Genomic DNA, 16,504 nt, shown 5'->3' with positions numbered 1-16,504 from the left:
GCTGATTTCACGACCAATTTGGCATTATTTAGATGCGGACATTGCCCCTCTTACTATCAGTACCACCCACCCCCTCAGCTAATGGAGAATTCTATGATCAAACAACTTTTGGTTTAAGGGTTGAACTAGATGTGTATCACATGACAAGCATTTGTGTCCTGATATTATTGCAAATAAATAACAACCAGAGTGGTGTTGGATCTGGACCATAGCAGGGGGAGGCAGGGTTATTTTTTCATGCTATGTCTTCTGTGGATTGGAGGCCCCCATGGCTGTTCTTTGCTGTGCAATGAAGTTCCCATTGGCACTAGTGAGAGCTTCCATTCTGGTGGAAACAGCAGTTTTCTTTTGAGGGAGGCAGGTTTCATCAGGACCCCTGATGGATGAGAAATGAGCCATGCCCCTTGTTGCACACTGCCATGCCACCTGGAAACTTCCCCAAACTCTTCAGGAATCCCTCAGTTTCCACAGTCCTTTGGGGGTAGACCATCAAAATAGGTCCTCTGCCCCCTGCAGGATGTCCTAACTGGAGACAGACCAGTCAGTTCATCCAGCAATGCCTTATTGCCCAGCTCTGTGCTGCTACAACCAGGTGCCAACTATTCCCTTTCCCATCCATCCATCCAGGTTAACAAACTTTGGTTTAAGCCTGGACTCCATCTTTGATTATGGTGCTCAGTTTTACACAGGCCAAAGCACAGAACTTGACAACTAAAGTCAAGTCCAACTGGCCCATGGAGAGGCAAAGAGGGAGGCAAACTTGTTTCTCTCCCTCCAAAGTGCAAAAGGAGACCAGCGCTCTGGCGTAGGGATGTACAAAAGTCACTTACCTGGTCCCGCAGCTTGCCTTGCAGTGGGGGGGAAGCGCTTCGGTTCTCTCCCCGAAGTTCAGGCTGGGGGGGGAGGCGCCCCGCCTCGCCCGGCCGAAATTCAGGCCGGGGAGAAGCGCCCCATCTCCCCATCCGCGAAATAAAAAAGTGAATGTAAAAAACACAGACACACACACACACATGTGATAGGCTACGTAAATTGTTACTTAGCCTATCACATGTGTGTTTTGTTTTGTTTTTACATTCACTTTGTAATGGCAGCGGCAGCCAGTCGGAAGACCAGCCGCCGCCCCCGCCGAAACGCCGCCGAAATGCTGCCGGGACCCTCCGCCGAGAGGGACATTCGAGGAAGGTAAGTCCCATCCCGGGGGGGGCGGGGGGCGGAGAATTTCACTGCCAATTTCGGGGGGCCGAATGCATTGGCATTCGGCCTCCCCAAGATTCATGGAGAAATTCTCCGCCATCCCTACTCTGGCGCACTGGTTAGTTCACTACTCTGGAATTGTCCAAATTTCAGTAATCCTTCAGGGATCCCCTGTGGATTTCCATCCAGGAAGTCAAAGAAAGAAATCCTGGAGAAGACATGTTTAATAGGCACTGATTAGAGACTGCTGGATTAAGTCCAGCCCTAATTGGCAACTAGAATCGCCATTCACCAAAGCTCCCTCCCTCCTCCTCCTCTCCCCTTCCCCCCTCCGTTCTCCTCCTCGCCTCCTCCCTGTTCTTTTGCAGGTTGATACATTTTAAAGATAGGCTGTCTGGGCTTCAGAAAGGTTCAGAATAGCTCCAAATCCTTGAGGCACTTTGGCGGTGGCCTGTTTCACTTCAGACTGCCTCGGTGCTGGTCTGATCTGCTTCAGATCTCAGCGAGGCACCTCCAAAGCAGCTGGATTCACTTTGGTATTTGGACTGGGCATCAAAATGATGCATAGCCCTATTTACTGCGCTCTGGTTCCAAACCATGCTGACAGTATACCTGGAGGGGAAGTATAAATGGACCCCTTTTGGTACAGTGGACATGTATCGATGGTATGGAGGAGGTGGAAGATGTGGTGCATTACTTGTTACATTGTTCCCTGTATAAAGATATTAGGGATCATTTCTTGGGAGATCTTCTAAGATCAGGAGCAGGTTGGCCTACTGCTGATATTACCTTTGATTTGTTGGTGGATTATAACAAAGTGATTACGATCAAGGTTGCAACTTTTGCTGCAGCAGCCCCCAAAAATTCCATTGATTTTTTTTCTAAGAAGGTGGGTGTAGACTGCAGAGAGGACCACCAGCTATAACATCCTGCTAGTTTTGTCACTGAGGTCTATACTGTGTCACCAGTGTCAAATTTTAGCCTTCCTTTTCAATTCTGTACCTTTATACGATTTCCTTTTGTATGAATTTCTTTATGAATTTCCCGTTTGAGTATTTAGTAAGAGTCTAGACTATTACATAGATATTTTATACTTTTGGCTTGTTTGTAATGGCCTTTGTGCCACAGACAAATAAATTTGGCTTACCATATTCCTTCTTTTTTTCTTATCCTTTCTGGCTGAAAAGCAAAATAAATATACTTTAAAGAAATGAAAAATGGGCTGTTCTTTGTATCAGCCAGGCTGGAGATAGGTTTGGAAGGCTTCCTATTTTAAAAGTCTGTTGGTGTTACATTCAGTGCTATTACTGTGTGTGCGAGGTGTGTGACCTATTTCAGCATCAGTTGCTGCTGTTTGCTAGCTCAGTGATCCACAATTTTCTGCCATGACATGAGAAGCAAGCCAATCTATATAAGCAAGTTTTTATTAACGCATTCTTCTGGCTTCCAAATAGTTTCAAGTAGTTTCAAAGCCAATGAATGATTCAGAGTACACCTGGTTCCACATAAGCCCCTTTCACCAAACCACTCCCTGCAAACACTCCAAGCTGTCAATCCCAAACAGCCCTTCTCCCCACTTCACTCCACTACACATTCCTGGTGGACCATTATGCCTGATGCATGAAGTGATATCACAAAAATGCAGAAGTTTATCATTCAGACAACCACTGCTTCTTGTGAAAAGTCAGTGTATTATACTCCAGACATGTTCATTCCTTCATTAGGCAACTGTATGCAGGTGATAGCCAAAGAAACCAACAACAAACAACCAAGCAATACAATACAATACAATACAATACAATACAGGATATGAACATTTTAAAAAATTCTATCAGAAAGTTAAAACTCATTATACAGTATACAAATACTCAGTGCCTTACAAGAATATGTGAATGCAGAGACCACACTGTGTATCCCAACCCCTGCATTTAGCTCGGGTATGCTAGCCCAGCCCAGGGATGTGCCTTTCACCATGACCCCAGTCAAGCGGTGTTTCCTCCCACTGTGTGGAATGAGGCTTGCCCTCTGCATGCCCACAGAAATAACAGAGAAGCCCCTCAATTAGGGGTGTATGGATTACTCACCCATTCCACTCCGGGGCGTCCGCGGTGGGGGGGAGGCGATCTGTCCCTCCCCCCAGAATCCTCCCTGGCCAGCTCCGCTCCACAGCGAGTCTGTGGAGCCGCCGGCCAGGGCTGCCCGCAGCCGGGCCTCCATCTGTTGCCAGGCTGCGGCCGCAAATGGCGGCTGCCGTAGCGACCCCCATTTGTGTCCCTGCGTTAGCCATGATAAGCTATGTATATATTTACGTAGCCTATCACGGCTACGTAAATATATTTATACGTAAATATATTTATGTAAATATATTTACGTAGCCTATCACAGCAAAAAGCAGGGACGCAAATGCAAAATTTGCGTCCCTGCTCTTTGCCGTGATAGGCTACGTAAATACTTACATAGCCTATCACAGCTAAAGTAGGGAGGGAAATGGCGGCCGCAGACTGGGGCAGCCATTCGTGGCCACAGACCAGGGCAATGGATGGAATGGATGGTCGACAACAGGTAAGATCCATCTTGGGGAAGTTTCACGGGGTGGCGGGGGGGATTGCTCAGTTCTGCCACAGAAAATGTTCTAAAGCATCCGGCTTCACTGGAGTCCATGGCAGAATTCTCTAACATCCCTACCCTCAATTCACAGGGCACATTTTAAGCCCAGTTCCTTAAGTGCGATTAAACGCTATCTCGAGGCTTCAATTCATTGCCTTAGGAAGTAAGTACTTCACAACTTCCTTATAGAGAGTAGGGATGGCGGAGAAATCTGCCACGGACTCCAATGAAGACGGATTCTTTAGAATCTGGCCCCCTGGAGTCCGTGGCAGAACGGACTACCCCCTGCCACCCCCCCAAAATCCCCCCAGGACAGAACCTACCTGCCACCGGCCGGTGGGGTCCATCCACTGCCATCTGCAGCTCCACTGCAAATGGCATCCAGCGTAGCAGATGCCATTTGTGTCCCTGCTTTAGCCGTCATAAATATTTACAAAGCCTATCACGGCAGGGGGAAAAAAACGCAGCGTACGCAAATGGCGGTAGCCGCCGCCATTTGCATATGCTGGGTTTTTTTCTCCCTGCTGTGATAGGCTACGTAAATACTTCCGTAGCCTATCACGGCCTCCACAGGGACGCAAATGGCATCCCTGCATTAGCCGTGATAGGCTACGGAAGTATTTACGTAGCCTATCACAGCTATGAAGAGGAAGCAGATGGAGGCCGCAGGATGGCCGCCATTCGCAAAACAGTGTGGACGGGAGCAGGCAAGTGCTCCGTTTCGCACGCCTTTCGTGGGTTGGGGGGGCGGGGGCTTCGTTCTGCAACGGATTTCGGGGGGCCGAATGCACTGGCATTCAGCCTCACCGAGATCCGTCGCAGAATTCTCTGACATCCCTACCATTTTGGCTCTAGGTAAGGCCTTGAGAGAATGAAAGAAAGAAAAAACCCTTTTCAAATTGAAATAACTTTCCAAAAGCAGTTTTTGAATCAGAGTTTGACAGGTTGTGGTGGTGTGGCGCCTGGTCCCATCCCATCTCAGTGCATTTTAAATTCAGACTCCAAGTAGATGTAGTAAGTTTTTGAGGGCTATAATCGGGTAAATCGGATAGTCTTCAGACACATGTAGGAAGAAAGCCAGACAATGAAGCACATGGTCTTCGATGTCTATATACTAATGCCCAGAGTATGGGAAACAAACAGAACGAACTTGAACTCTTAATACAAGAGGGAAAGTATGACTTGACAGGTATAACTGAGACTTGGTAGGATGACTTTCATGACTGGAATACAGCAATTGAAAGATATGACTTGTTCAAAAAGAACAGGAGGAACAGAAAGGGAGGTGTGGTTGCACTGTATGTGAAAAACACATATCTCTGCCCAGAAATACAGGAGGATGAGATTGGTAGATATTTGTTGGGAGACAAATTCTGCAAAACATGGCCCCTCCAGGAAATTCCTGACTTGTGTTGCGAATAACTTCCTCCTACAGAAAGTAGAGGAAGGAACTAGAGGATCGGCTATCCTTGACTTGATCCTAACCAACAGAGATGACTTCGTGGATAAAGTAGCAGTTACAGGAACTCTGCGGGGTTCTTGGTTCTAAGGGAAGCAAAAGCCGAGTGTAGTCAAACGTGTATCCTGGATTTTAGGAAAGCTGATTTTAATAAACTCAGAACAATGATCAGTAAGGTCCCATGGCAAGCGACGCTAACGAGAAAAGGAGTCCAAGATGGGTGGGAGCTTTTAAAAAAGGAAATTCTCTAGGCACAATTACAAACAATTCCAACAAGAAAAAAAGGCGGAAGACAACAGAAGAAGCCAATGTGGCTTCACAAAAAGCTTCGAGATGACCTGAAAACAAAAAAGGACACATATAGGAAGTGGAAAGAAGGCCAAGTAACAAAGGAAGAGTACAGGCAGGTAGCACAGAATTGAAGGGATGGCGTCAGGAAGGCTAAAGTTGAGACCGAGCTGAGGTTAGCGAGGGATGCTCAAAGCAACAAAAAGGCTTTCTTCAGCTATGTGCACAGTAAAAGACAGAGGAAAGAAATGGTTGTTAAATTAAATAAGGATCCTATTAAATAAGGATGGCAGAATGATAACAGATGACAAAGAAAAGGTAGAAGTGCTCAATTCCTACTTTGGCTCAGGCTTCTCCCAAAAGAGGGTCTATGACCTCCCTGGCAAAGGTGAAGTACCGGCTGAAGGGGCAGGATTGCAGCTTGAGATCGATAGGCATATGGTCAAGGAACACCTAATTCCTTTGAATGAGTTCAAATCTCCAGGGCCAGATGAACTGCATCCTAGAGTGAGAAAGGACCTGGCAGAAGAACTCTCAGAACCGCTGTCTATTCCCTTCAAGAAATAGAGCCAACAATGTGATGTGGCTGCAAAAAAGGCCAATGCCATTTTGGGCTGCATTAATAGAAGCATAGCTTCCAAATCCCGGGAAGTACTAGCTCCCCTCTACTCAGCACTGGTTAGGACTCATCTGGACTACTGTGTCCAGTTCTGGGCACCACACTTTAAGAAGGATGCAGACAAACTGGAGAGGGTTCAGAGGAGGGCAACAAAGATGATCAGGGGACTGGAAACAAAGCCCTATGAAGAGAGACTGAAAGAACTGGGCATGTTTAGCCTTGAGAAGAGAAGACTGAGGGGAGATATGAGAGAGCTCTTGAAGTACTTGAAAGGCTGTCACAGAGAGGAAGGCCAGATCTCTTCTCGATCATCCCAGAGTGCAGGACACAGAATAATGGGCTCAAGTTACAGGAAGCCAGATTCCAGCTGGCCATCAGGAGAAACTTCCTGTTAGAGCAAGACGACAATGGAACCAATTCCCTAGGGAGGTGGTGGGCTCTCCCACACTGGAGGCGTTCAAGATGAGGCTGGACAGCCATCTGTCAGGGATGCTCTGACTTGGATTCCTGCATCGAGCAGGGGGTTGGACTCAGTGGCCTTGTAGGCCCCCTCCAACCCTACTATTCTATTATTCTATGAAAGAAAGCACTTGAGAGCTCCCTCCCCCCACCCCCCTGGTATAAAAATGGATGGCAGGGAAGAAGCATATTGTTCAATTTCTCTCTCTCTCTCTCTCAACCAAACGTGAACTATGGTTTTTGCTTCAGGATCTGATCCATGATCACCTGGAGAATCTGAGGAAAGAGAGAGAGATAATTCTGGCATATAAAGCAGACACAGAAAAGGGAAATGAAGGCCTGCTTGTACGTATCAGTATTACGAGGAAGGGGACAAGTGCTTCAACCAATATGTGTAAAAATGTAACGTAAAATGCGGAGGAATCCAAAGCCCCAAGGCAGCCTGGCTCTGTAGAACAGCTATTATTTGGTGGCCGAATCTACTATAACAATGGTTAATGAAAGGCTATTCTGAGACTGGGACCTTGTACATCTTTAGGAATCTTTTCTGTATTGAATGTTGATTTAATATCTGTGAAAAACTTACAAGCCTCTTGATGCTGTAAAGAGTGGCCCTATTTCTGACTCTGGTGACCATTTCTTCCCTTTTCATCCACTTCTTGCAGAATAAACAAAAGCAGAGAGGGAAAAGACAGTAGCTCAGTTCAGACAACTATGTCAGTTTCTAGAAGAACAAGAGAAGCTCCTGCTGGCCCAGGTGGAAGAGATGGAGAAGGAGATTGCAAGGAAAAGGGAGGAGCACCAGGCCAAACTCTCTGAAGAACTCTCCTTTCTTGAAAGTCTCATCCAGGAGATGGAGAAGAAGTGTCACCAGCCAGCAAGTGGACACCTGCAGGTAAGATGGTGGCAGAAACAGCCCAGGATCCTCTCCAAGGGGAAATCCAAAGCCTTCATGCCTTCTTCGTCTACAGAAGGAAGGGGCCCAAGGCAGGCACTGCAGTCATGATAGACACTTGACAATCATGAGGTGGTGACTTTAAGAGAATTCTTGCCAAGGAAAGGTGAGGAAATTGAGAGCAAAGTAATCTTGCCTAATAGTGTTGCAAATCAGGAATGCAAGGTCAGATTTGGCATTCTTGAGCTAATCAAATTTGCAAATATATAGCAGCCCTAGGACCAGCAAATGTTAATCTAATTATTCATGGATGTGCCACCATGAAGTGATGTCTCCAAAGCATGATTAAATTAGTATCCAGGTGGAAAATCTAGAGTTTCTCAATGTTGCTGCTGTTGCCAGGCAGACACGCTAATATTCTGCTGTTTTTGACATGGAAAGTAGGCTTCATTCCTGCTTGGAAAAGCCCAGGAGAAATCTGCCATTCTGAAAGCCAGGCCTGGCACTCAAAGTATACCTCTGTAGGTGATGTACATCCATCACTCCATCTGGCATGATCATTGTCTCCCCAAACTTAATCCTTTGGCATCTTCTCCTCCTTAACAAATCTGCAATTGTCTATGCTGAGGTTCCAAATGCCAGCCCAGGGAAATCTACTCAGCAGGCTGTTCATTATCACATGGCTGTTTAAGCTGGGAGGAAGGATCATTAGTCAGTTAACTCCTGAACTAGCACACATCATACTTTCAATGAGCCAGCCGAGACAGGATATCCCGCCCGCCATGGTTTCAGTTTTAATAATTAAACTCATATTTGGGGTATATAAGCAGCACCCCGGCATCACATTAGTTAGGACACTTTGGCCCAAAGAAGCATCTCCCTCCCTCCCTCTCTCCCTCCCTCTCTCTCTCGCACACACACACACACACACACGAGGAATATTGTGAAACCCACTTCTCCCTCCCCCTCTGTCTCTCTCTTTGTTGCTGAAGACTCACCCCATTGCCTCCAACTTCATCGCACCCCAAACTCTTGTGCAGAAAAGGAGAGGTAACAACTAGGGATGTACGAAAGTGACTTACCTTTCGCGGATTATGTTGATGGTTGGGGGGAGGCGTTCTGCCCAGCCCAGCCCAGAGCCATCCGCAGCCGGATTTCTGGCCGCAGAGGGCTCTGGGGGAAAACAAAACAAAACTGCGTACGCAAATGGCGGCGGCTACGGCTGCTGCCATTTGCGTTCCTTATTTTTGGCCGTCTTAATCTACGTAAATATTTACGTAGACTATGACGGCGAGAATAAAGGGGAATGCAAATAGCGTAGTGGGCACTATTTGTGTCCCTTTTTGATTCATCGTTTTAGCCTACGTAAATCTTTACGTGGCAGGCCGTTCCACCACGGAGTTCGGAGGGCCGAATGCACTGGCATTCGGCCTCACCGAGATCCGTGGAGGAATTCTCTGCCACCCCTAGTAACAACCCCCTTACCAACTCTGTCCCAGCGAGTCCATTAGCTTGCAAAACTCCCTCCCTTCCCTTCCTTCATTACCCTCACTTTCCTAGAGAACCCAATCTGCTTTTCCATGCTCCGTTATCTGTCTCTTCCCCAGGTTTGTGTGTCTCCAGGGAGAGAAGGAACTTACTGGCTGCCTCTCTTTGCTCACAAGCTCAGTCACTGGTAGGGATGGTGGTGAAGTCCATTTGGGGGCTCGAGCTGGGCGGATTCCCTCCAGCTCTGTCCCCAGACTGGACTCTGCAGACTGCCGCACTTGCCTGGCTTGGTGCACGCCAGGTCGGGCAAGCATGGAGGACCCTCCTGCTTTGCTGAGCTGCCATTCTGCACAATGCCTGTAATGTTGCATAAATGGACCTCTTTACAGCCACCATTTACATAACATTGGCCTTTATACAAAAGACCGAGCCGCCATTTTGCACGGAATGGAGGCTTGGCAGAGGAGCGGGATGCCGGGTATCACTCGCTGAGCACCCGCAAACCACCCAGCAGCTCACTGCATGTGGCGAGGAAGGTCAAGCAGCTGGCGGGGTCTGGCAAGCAGCAGTTGGCGTGCAGCAGGTGAGTTCACCCATCCCTAGCCACCAGTCTCCTTCCCCTCCCCTGCCATTCCCCACATCCATCTCCCTCCCTGGCAGTGGCGAGAAGAGGATTTCTTCTACCCCACCAACCTGGAAGGCAATTCTCTGAACCATTGTATTTAATGTGTCTGCCTTAATAATTAGACCTGGTGGTCTGTATGAATGAAAGTTAACTCTATAAACTCCATATTCCTGTAACACCTTAAGGTGCGAAGCTTTGTGAAGCGCAGCACTCAGTGTTAAAAGATCCTTTCAAGTGTCAAGGCTGCACGTCTGAAAGTGGGTACTCAGGCATACATCCATGCAAAAGGTAGGGATGTCAGAGAATTCCGCCATGGATCTCAGGGAGGCTGAATGCCAGCACATTTGGCCCCCCGAAATCGGTGGTGGAATGGTCTGCCCCCCCGCCCCCCCCCCGGGAGGTGACTTACCTTGGGCGGATCTTCCTGGCGGCAGCGGCTCCGGCAGCGGTGCGGCGGCGGTGCGGCGGTGGCAGCCGGTCTTCTGACCGGCTGCCGCCGCCGCCATTTCCAGTTAAAAAAAAAATGTGATAGGCTACGTAAAGATTTACATAGCCTATCACGGCTAGATTTTTAAAAAACACCATGATAGGCTACATAAATGTTTACGTAGCTTATCACGGCTGATTTAAAAGAAGAATAAAAAACACACGTATGCAAATGGCGGCACCCATGGGTGCCGCCATTTGCATTCCTTATTTTGGCACGTCTTAGTCTACGCAAACATTTACATAGACTAAGACGGCGAAAATAAGGGGAATGCAAATAGCGTAGATGCTACGCTATTTGCGTTCCCTTTATTTTCACCGTCTTAGTCTACGTAAATGTTTACGTAGACTAAGATGTGCCAAAATAAGGAACGCAAATGGTGGCGCCCATGGGCACCGTCATTTGCGTACGGGCGTTGTTGTTGTTTTCCTTTTAAATCAGCCGTGATAGGCTACGTAAACATTTACGTAGCCTATCACAGCTGACTGCAGGGACGCAAACGGCGGCGGCTACAGCCGCCTCCATTTGCGTCCCTGCTAGCGGCCAAATGTCCGGCCGCTGGCAGAGCCGGCCGGCGGCTCCACAGAACCCCTGCGGAGCAGAGCCGGCCGGCCAGAATTTCAGGGGGGAGGGACCGAGCACCTCCCCCCCCAGCCAGAATTTCGGGGGGAGGGACGGAGCGCCTCCCCACCACCACAAATGTCACCCGTTGAAAAGGTAAGTGACTTTCATACATCCCAAGCAAAAGGGAGACTTGGTGAAGCCCACGCTACTCCTCTTGTATAAATAACTACTCTAGCCAGGCTAGCTGCACCCTTTTACCCACAGCCTGGAGCAGCTTATTGTGACAACTGGAGAAGCCGTCCAGGCATGACGCTCTTCTCTTCCTCTGAAAATTTTGTTCAAACCGTAGAAGAGCTGCCTTCTCTGAGCCCTTGGTGTGCCGACTCACTAGCTCAGTTCCATTCATAGCTGTTGGACCAGAACCATCCTGCTGAAACCACCGTGGTCTCCTCGCCATCCCACGATCAGCAGTTCCGTCCAATTCTCAGAGGACAAACTCCAGAGTCCTGTGGGCAAGCCCAGAGAGAACTGCCAAAAGGGCACAAGACCCCTCTGTTCTCTCACTCCTCTGCCAATTTTCCCCCAGTCTCCTTCAAGTCTGGTCACTCAGGTTCTCACCTTGCCACAAGGTGCAAACCCCCTTTTAAACAGACATATTTTCCTTCACCTGCTGAGACTCAGGCATTTCAGTGCTCCTGTGGCATTCCCACCTTCCCCTTACTGAGAGTTCCCCTTCTCTAAGGCCTTTCTCACCCCCACCAGGAACCACCTTCTCTCACACACACTGAGTTTGGCTGCCACCAGGACTTTTAAGACCTAAGCCTTACTCTATCCTCATGCTGTGAAGAAACACACAGACTTGTCTATATAACCTGGTACTGTTCCCTTTATGACCTCCCTCTCACGTAGCCAAAAGCAGAAGGCGTAGGATTTATAATCAGGGTGGGAAAGCTTTATTGATTACAGTAATAAGTTGTCGAATAATAAACAGGTAACTCTTATTGGCTCTATTAATGTAAGTTCTCTCATGAACTGTTCTCTAAATCAACTTCTCAAACAATCACATCCCAAATCACCACAGATTTCTCTCTCTCAGTTCTCAATCCTATAATCCCGCCTCTCACAAATCCTAGCTCTGACCTAAACCATCCCTCAAACCTGTCTCTTCACTTGTTGTTGTTCAGTCATTAAGTCGTGTCCGACTCTCCGTGACCCCATGGACCATAGCACGCCAGGCCTTCCTGCCTCCGCTCTTTCCCAGAGTGTGCTCAAATTCATATTCATTGCATCGGTGATGCTATCTAACTATCACATCCTCTGCCATCCCGTTCTCCTCCTGCCTTCAATCTTTCCCAGCATCAGGGTCTTTTCCAGGGAGTTTTCTCTTCGCATTAGGTGGCCAAAATATTTGAGCTTCAGCATCAGTATCTGTCCTTCCAGTGAGCAGTCAGGGTTGATTTCCTTTAGGATTGACTGATTTGACCTCCTTGCAGTTAGGGATGTACGAAAGTCACTTACCTTTTCGCAGATTGTGTTTGTGGAGGGGAGGTGTTACGTCCCTCCCCCCGGAATCCTTGACGGGGGGGAGGCGATCCGGTCCTGCCCCCCCGGAATCCTGCGTGGCCGGCTCTGCTCTGGGGCAGCTCCACGGAGCAGGTGGCCAGGGCCGTCTGCAGCCGGAGTTCTGGCCGCGGACTGGCTGGTGCGGATGCAAATGGGGGCCGCCGTAGCGGCCGCCATTTGCATCCAGCCATGCAGCCGTGATAGGTTACGTAAGTCTTTACGTAGCCTATCACGGCTGTGGGGGGGGGGGGACAGCATAGGCAAATGGCGGCGGCTACAACGGCCGCCATTTGCATTCCCTATTTTTCGCCGTTTTAGCCTGTGTAAATATTTACATAGGCTATTAAGGAGAAAAAAAAGGAGAACGCAAATAGCATAGTGGGTGCTATTTGCATTCCTTTTTTATTTGCCGTTTTAGCCTATGGAAATATTTACCTAGGATAAAACAGCTGGGGGGAAAGGAATGCAAATAGCGCCCACTATGCTATTTGCTGTTCCCTTTTTTTTTGCCGTAATTGCCTACGTAAATATTTACGTAGGCTAGAACAGCGAAAATAGGGAACGCAAATGGTGGCCGCCGTACCCACCACCATTTGCGTACGCTGGGTTTTTGGGGGGAGGGGTTAGCTGTGATAGGCTACATAAATTCTTACGTAGCCTATCACAGCTGCAAGGACAACAATGGCGGCCACAGCAGCCCGGCCGCAGCCAGCCAGGAGACCAGCCGCCGCCGCCTGAAACGCCGCTGCCGCCGAATCCGCCGCATCCGCCCCAGGTAAGTTCCATCCCGGGGGATTCTACGGGGGGGGCAGGGGGCAGGAGGACGTTCCACCAAAGATTCTGGGGGGCCGGAACTGGACTCCGTGGTGGAATTCTCTACCATCCCTACTTGTAGTCCAGGGGACTCGTAGGAGTCTTCTCCAGCACCACAGTTCGAAAGCATCAATTCTTCAGCGCTCAGCCTTCCTTATAGTCCAGCTCTCACAGCCATACGTTGCTACTGGGAAAACCATAGCTTTGATTAGACGGACCTTTGTTGGCAAGGTGATGTCTCTGCTTCTTACTATGCTGCCTAGGTTGGCCATAGCTTTCCTCCCAAGGAGCAAATGTCTTTTAATTTCATGGCTACAGTCACCGTCTGCGGTGATCTTGGAGCCCAAGAAAATAAAATCTGTCACTGCTTCCATTTCTTCCCCTTCTATATGCCAGAAAGTGATGGGACTAGATGCCAGGATCTTTGTTTTTTTTAATATTGAGTTTCAAACCAGCTTTTGCACTCTCCTCTTTCACCCTCAACAAGAGGCTCTTGAGATCCTCTTCGCTTTTTGCCATTAGGGTGGTATCATCTGCGTGTCTGAGGTTGTTGATAATTCTCCCGGTAATCTTAATTCCGACCTGTGATTCATCCAACCTCATGATGTACTCTGCATATAAATTAAATAAGCAGGGCGACAATATACAGCCTTGTCGTACTCCTTTCCCAATTTTGAACCAATTGGTTGTTCCATGTCCGGTACTTACTGTTGCTTCTTGACCCTCGTACAGGTTTCTCGAGAGACAGGTAAGGTGGTCTGGTACTCCCATCTCTTTTAGAATTTGCCAGAGTTTGTTGTGATCCACACAATCAAAGTCTTTAGTGTAGTCAATGAAGCAGAAATAGACGTCTTTCTGGAATTCTCTTGCTTTCTCCATGATCCAGCGAATGTTGGCGATTTGATCTCTAGTTCCTCTGCCTCTTCAAAACCCAGCTTGTACTTCCAGTAGTTCTTGGTTCACATACTGCTGAAGCCTAGCTTGTAGGATTTTGAGCATAATCTTGCTGGCATGTGAAAAGAGCGCAATTGTACGGTAGTTTGAACACTCTTTGGCATTACCCTTCTTTGGAATTAGAATGTAAACTGACCTTTTCCAGTCTTGTGGCCATTGTTGAGTGTTCCAAATTTGTTGGCGTATTGAGTGCAGCACTTTAACAGCATCATCTTTTAGGATCTTAAACAGCTCAGCTGGAATACTGTCATCTCTGCTAGCTTTGTTGTTACTAATGCTTCCTAAGGTCCACTTGACTTCACTCTCGAGGATGTCCGGCTCAAGTTCAGTGACCGCACTATCATGGCTATCGGGGACAGTAAGATCTTTCCTGTATAGTTCTTCTGTGTATTCTTTCCAGCTCTTCTTAATCTCAACTGCTTCTGTGAGGTCCCTGCCTTCTTTGTCCTTTATCATGCCCATCTTTGCACAAAATGTTCCCTTGAGATCTCCGATTTTCTTGAAGAGATCTCTAGTCTTTCCCATTCTGTTGTTTTCCTCGATTTCTTTGCGCTGTTCATTTAAGAAGGCCTTCTTGTCTCTCCTTGCTATTCTCTGGAGCTCTGCATTCAGTTGGATATATCTTCCCCTTTCTCCCTTGCTTTTTGCTTCCCTTCTTTCCTTAGCTACTTGTAAAGCCTCATCAGACAGCCACTTTGCTTTCTTGCATTTCTTTTTCTTTGGGATGGATTGAGTTGCTGCCTCCCGAACATTGTTACGGACCTCTGTCCATAGTTCCTCAGGCATTCTGTCTATCAGGTCTAATCCCTGAAACCTATTCCTCACCTCCACTGTATATTCATAAGGGATATGATTTAGGTCATACCTGACTGGTTTAGTGGTTTTCCCTACTTTCTTCTATTTAAGCCAAAATTTTGCAAGAAGCAGCTCATAATCTGAGCCATAGTCAGCTCCAGGTCTTGTTTATACTGACTGTATAGAGCTTCTCCACCTTTGGCTGCAAAGGACATAATCAATCTGATTTCGATATAGACCATCTGGTGATGTCCATGTGTAGAGTCGCCTCTTGTGCTGTTGGAAAAGAGTGTTTGCTATGATCAGCGTGTTCTCTTGGCAAAACTCTATTAGCCTTTGTCCTGCTTCATTTTGTACACCAAGGCCATGCCTGCCTGTTATCCCGGTGATTTCTTGACTTCCTACTTTAGCATTCCAATCCCCTATGATGAAGAGGACATCTTTTTTTAGTGTTACTTCTAGAAGGTGTTGTAGGTCTTCATAGAACTGATCAACTTCAGCTTCTTTGGCCTCAGTGGTTGGGGCATAGACTTGAATTACTGTGAAGTTGAATGGTTTGCCTTGGATTCGTACTCAGATCATTCTGTCATTTTTGAGATTGTACCCCAGTACTGCTTTTCCCACCATTTAGTTGACTATGATTGCTACTCCATTTCTTCTAAGGGATTCTTGTCCACAGTAGTAGATATGATGGTCACCTGAATTAAATTCGCCCATAGTCTCATCACTATCTCTGATCTAATCCCTCACTATGTCTATCTGACTCTCTCAACACAGAACAGTTCTATATAGCATGCATGCTTCACCCCCGCTTCACTCTCTCAGCCAATCAGCTCACATACGAAAATCCACCCTGTAACAGGAATACGCAGCCATAACCATAGACTTCTTATCTCCCAGCAGTGTTAGGAACTCCTATTCACTTAACTGATTGTTTTGATTTTGCATGTTTATGAACAATGCTCTATTATCCAATTTCCCCATTTGATGAGATTATATTTTAAATTCTTGTGACTTGAGAAATTCCCCATTATTTGAAGAAGCCATTGTCTGTGAGGGACATTGGCTCACCTTTTGCTAGACCTGCCCTACTGCCAACATTAAATGGTGCTTTAAAAATGAATGCATGTTCAGAGCACATGCCCAAGTTTGTACATGTGTCTAAAGCAGCAAATTTGGTAACAGTACTGACAACCAGCTCCATAACATACAGAAACATCCAAGATGAACAGCAGGACTGTGCACTCATGCTTGGATAGCATTGGAGGTTTCGATCTAATGTGGATGGAATCTCTTACTGTTTTCACCTCTCTGCTAATGTATTTTGTCCTAATGCCTCCCAATGAAGAATGGTTCGTTGCCTCCTTATGGGCTTTCCAGAGACATCTGATTAGCCACTGTTGGGGACAGGGTGCTGGACTAGACGGACCCTTGCAGTGACCCAGGAGGGCTGCTCTTATTTACTGGCCCAAGGCTGGAAGTATTGTCACTGTTGGCATTCCTCTGTTCAGAGAAATGAGTACACATAAAGGAACAGGTAGCCCTCTTTAGCTCCCAATCACCCAAATACATGTCCCTTAACATACTCATCAGCTCCTCTCCCTTGTGAAAACCTGAGACTTTGGCCTGAGCCTCTTTAACCCTCCCTGTGGGAAGTTATATCCACTTTCTTTAGTCCTTGAGTGAAGGGTGCT

The sequence above is a fragment of the Heloderma suspectum genome, chromosome 2 (assembly GCF_057233095.1).
Source record: "Heloderma suspectum isolate Gila_16-S chromosome 2, 16-S_ref, whole genome shotgun sequence".
Lineage (NCBI taxonomy): Eukaryota > Metazoa > Chordata > Lepidosauria > Squamata > Helodermatidae > Heloderma > Heloderma suspectum.
Note: the sequence above shows the minus strand (reverse complement) of the source record.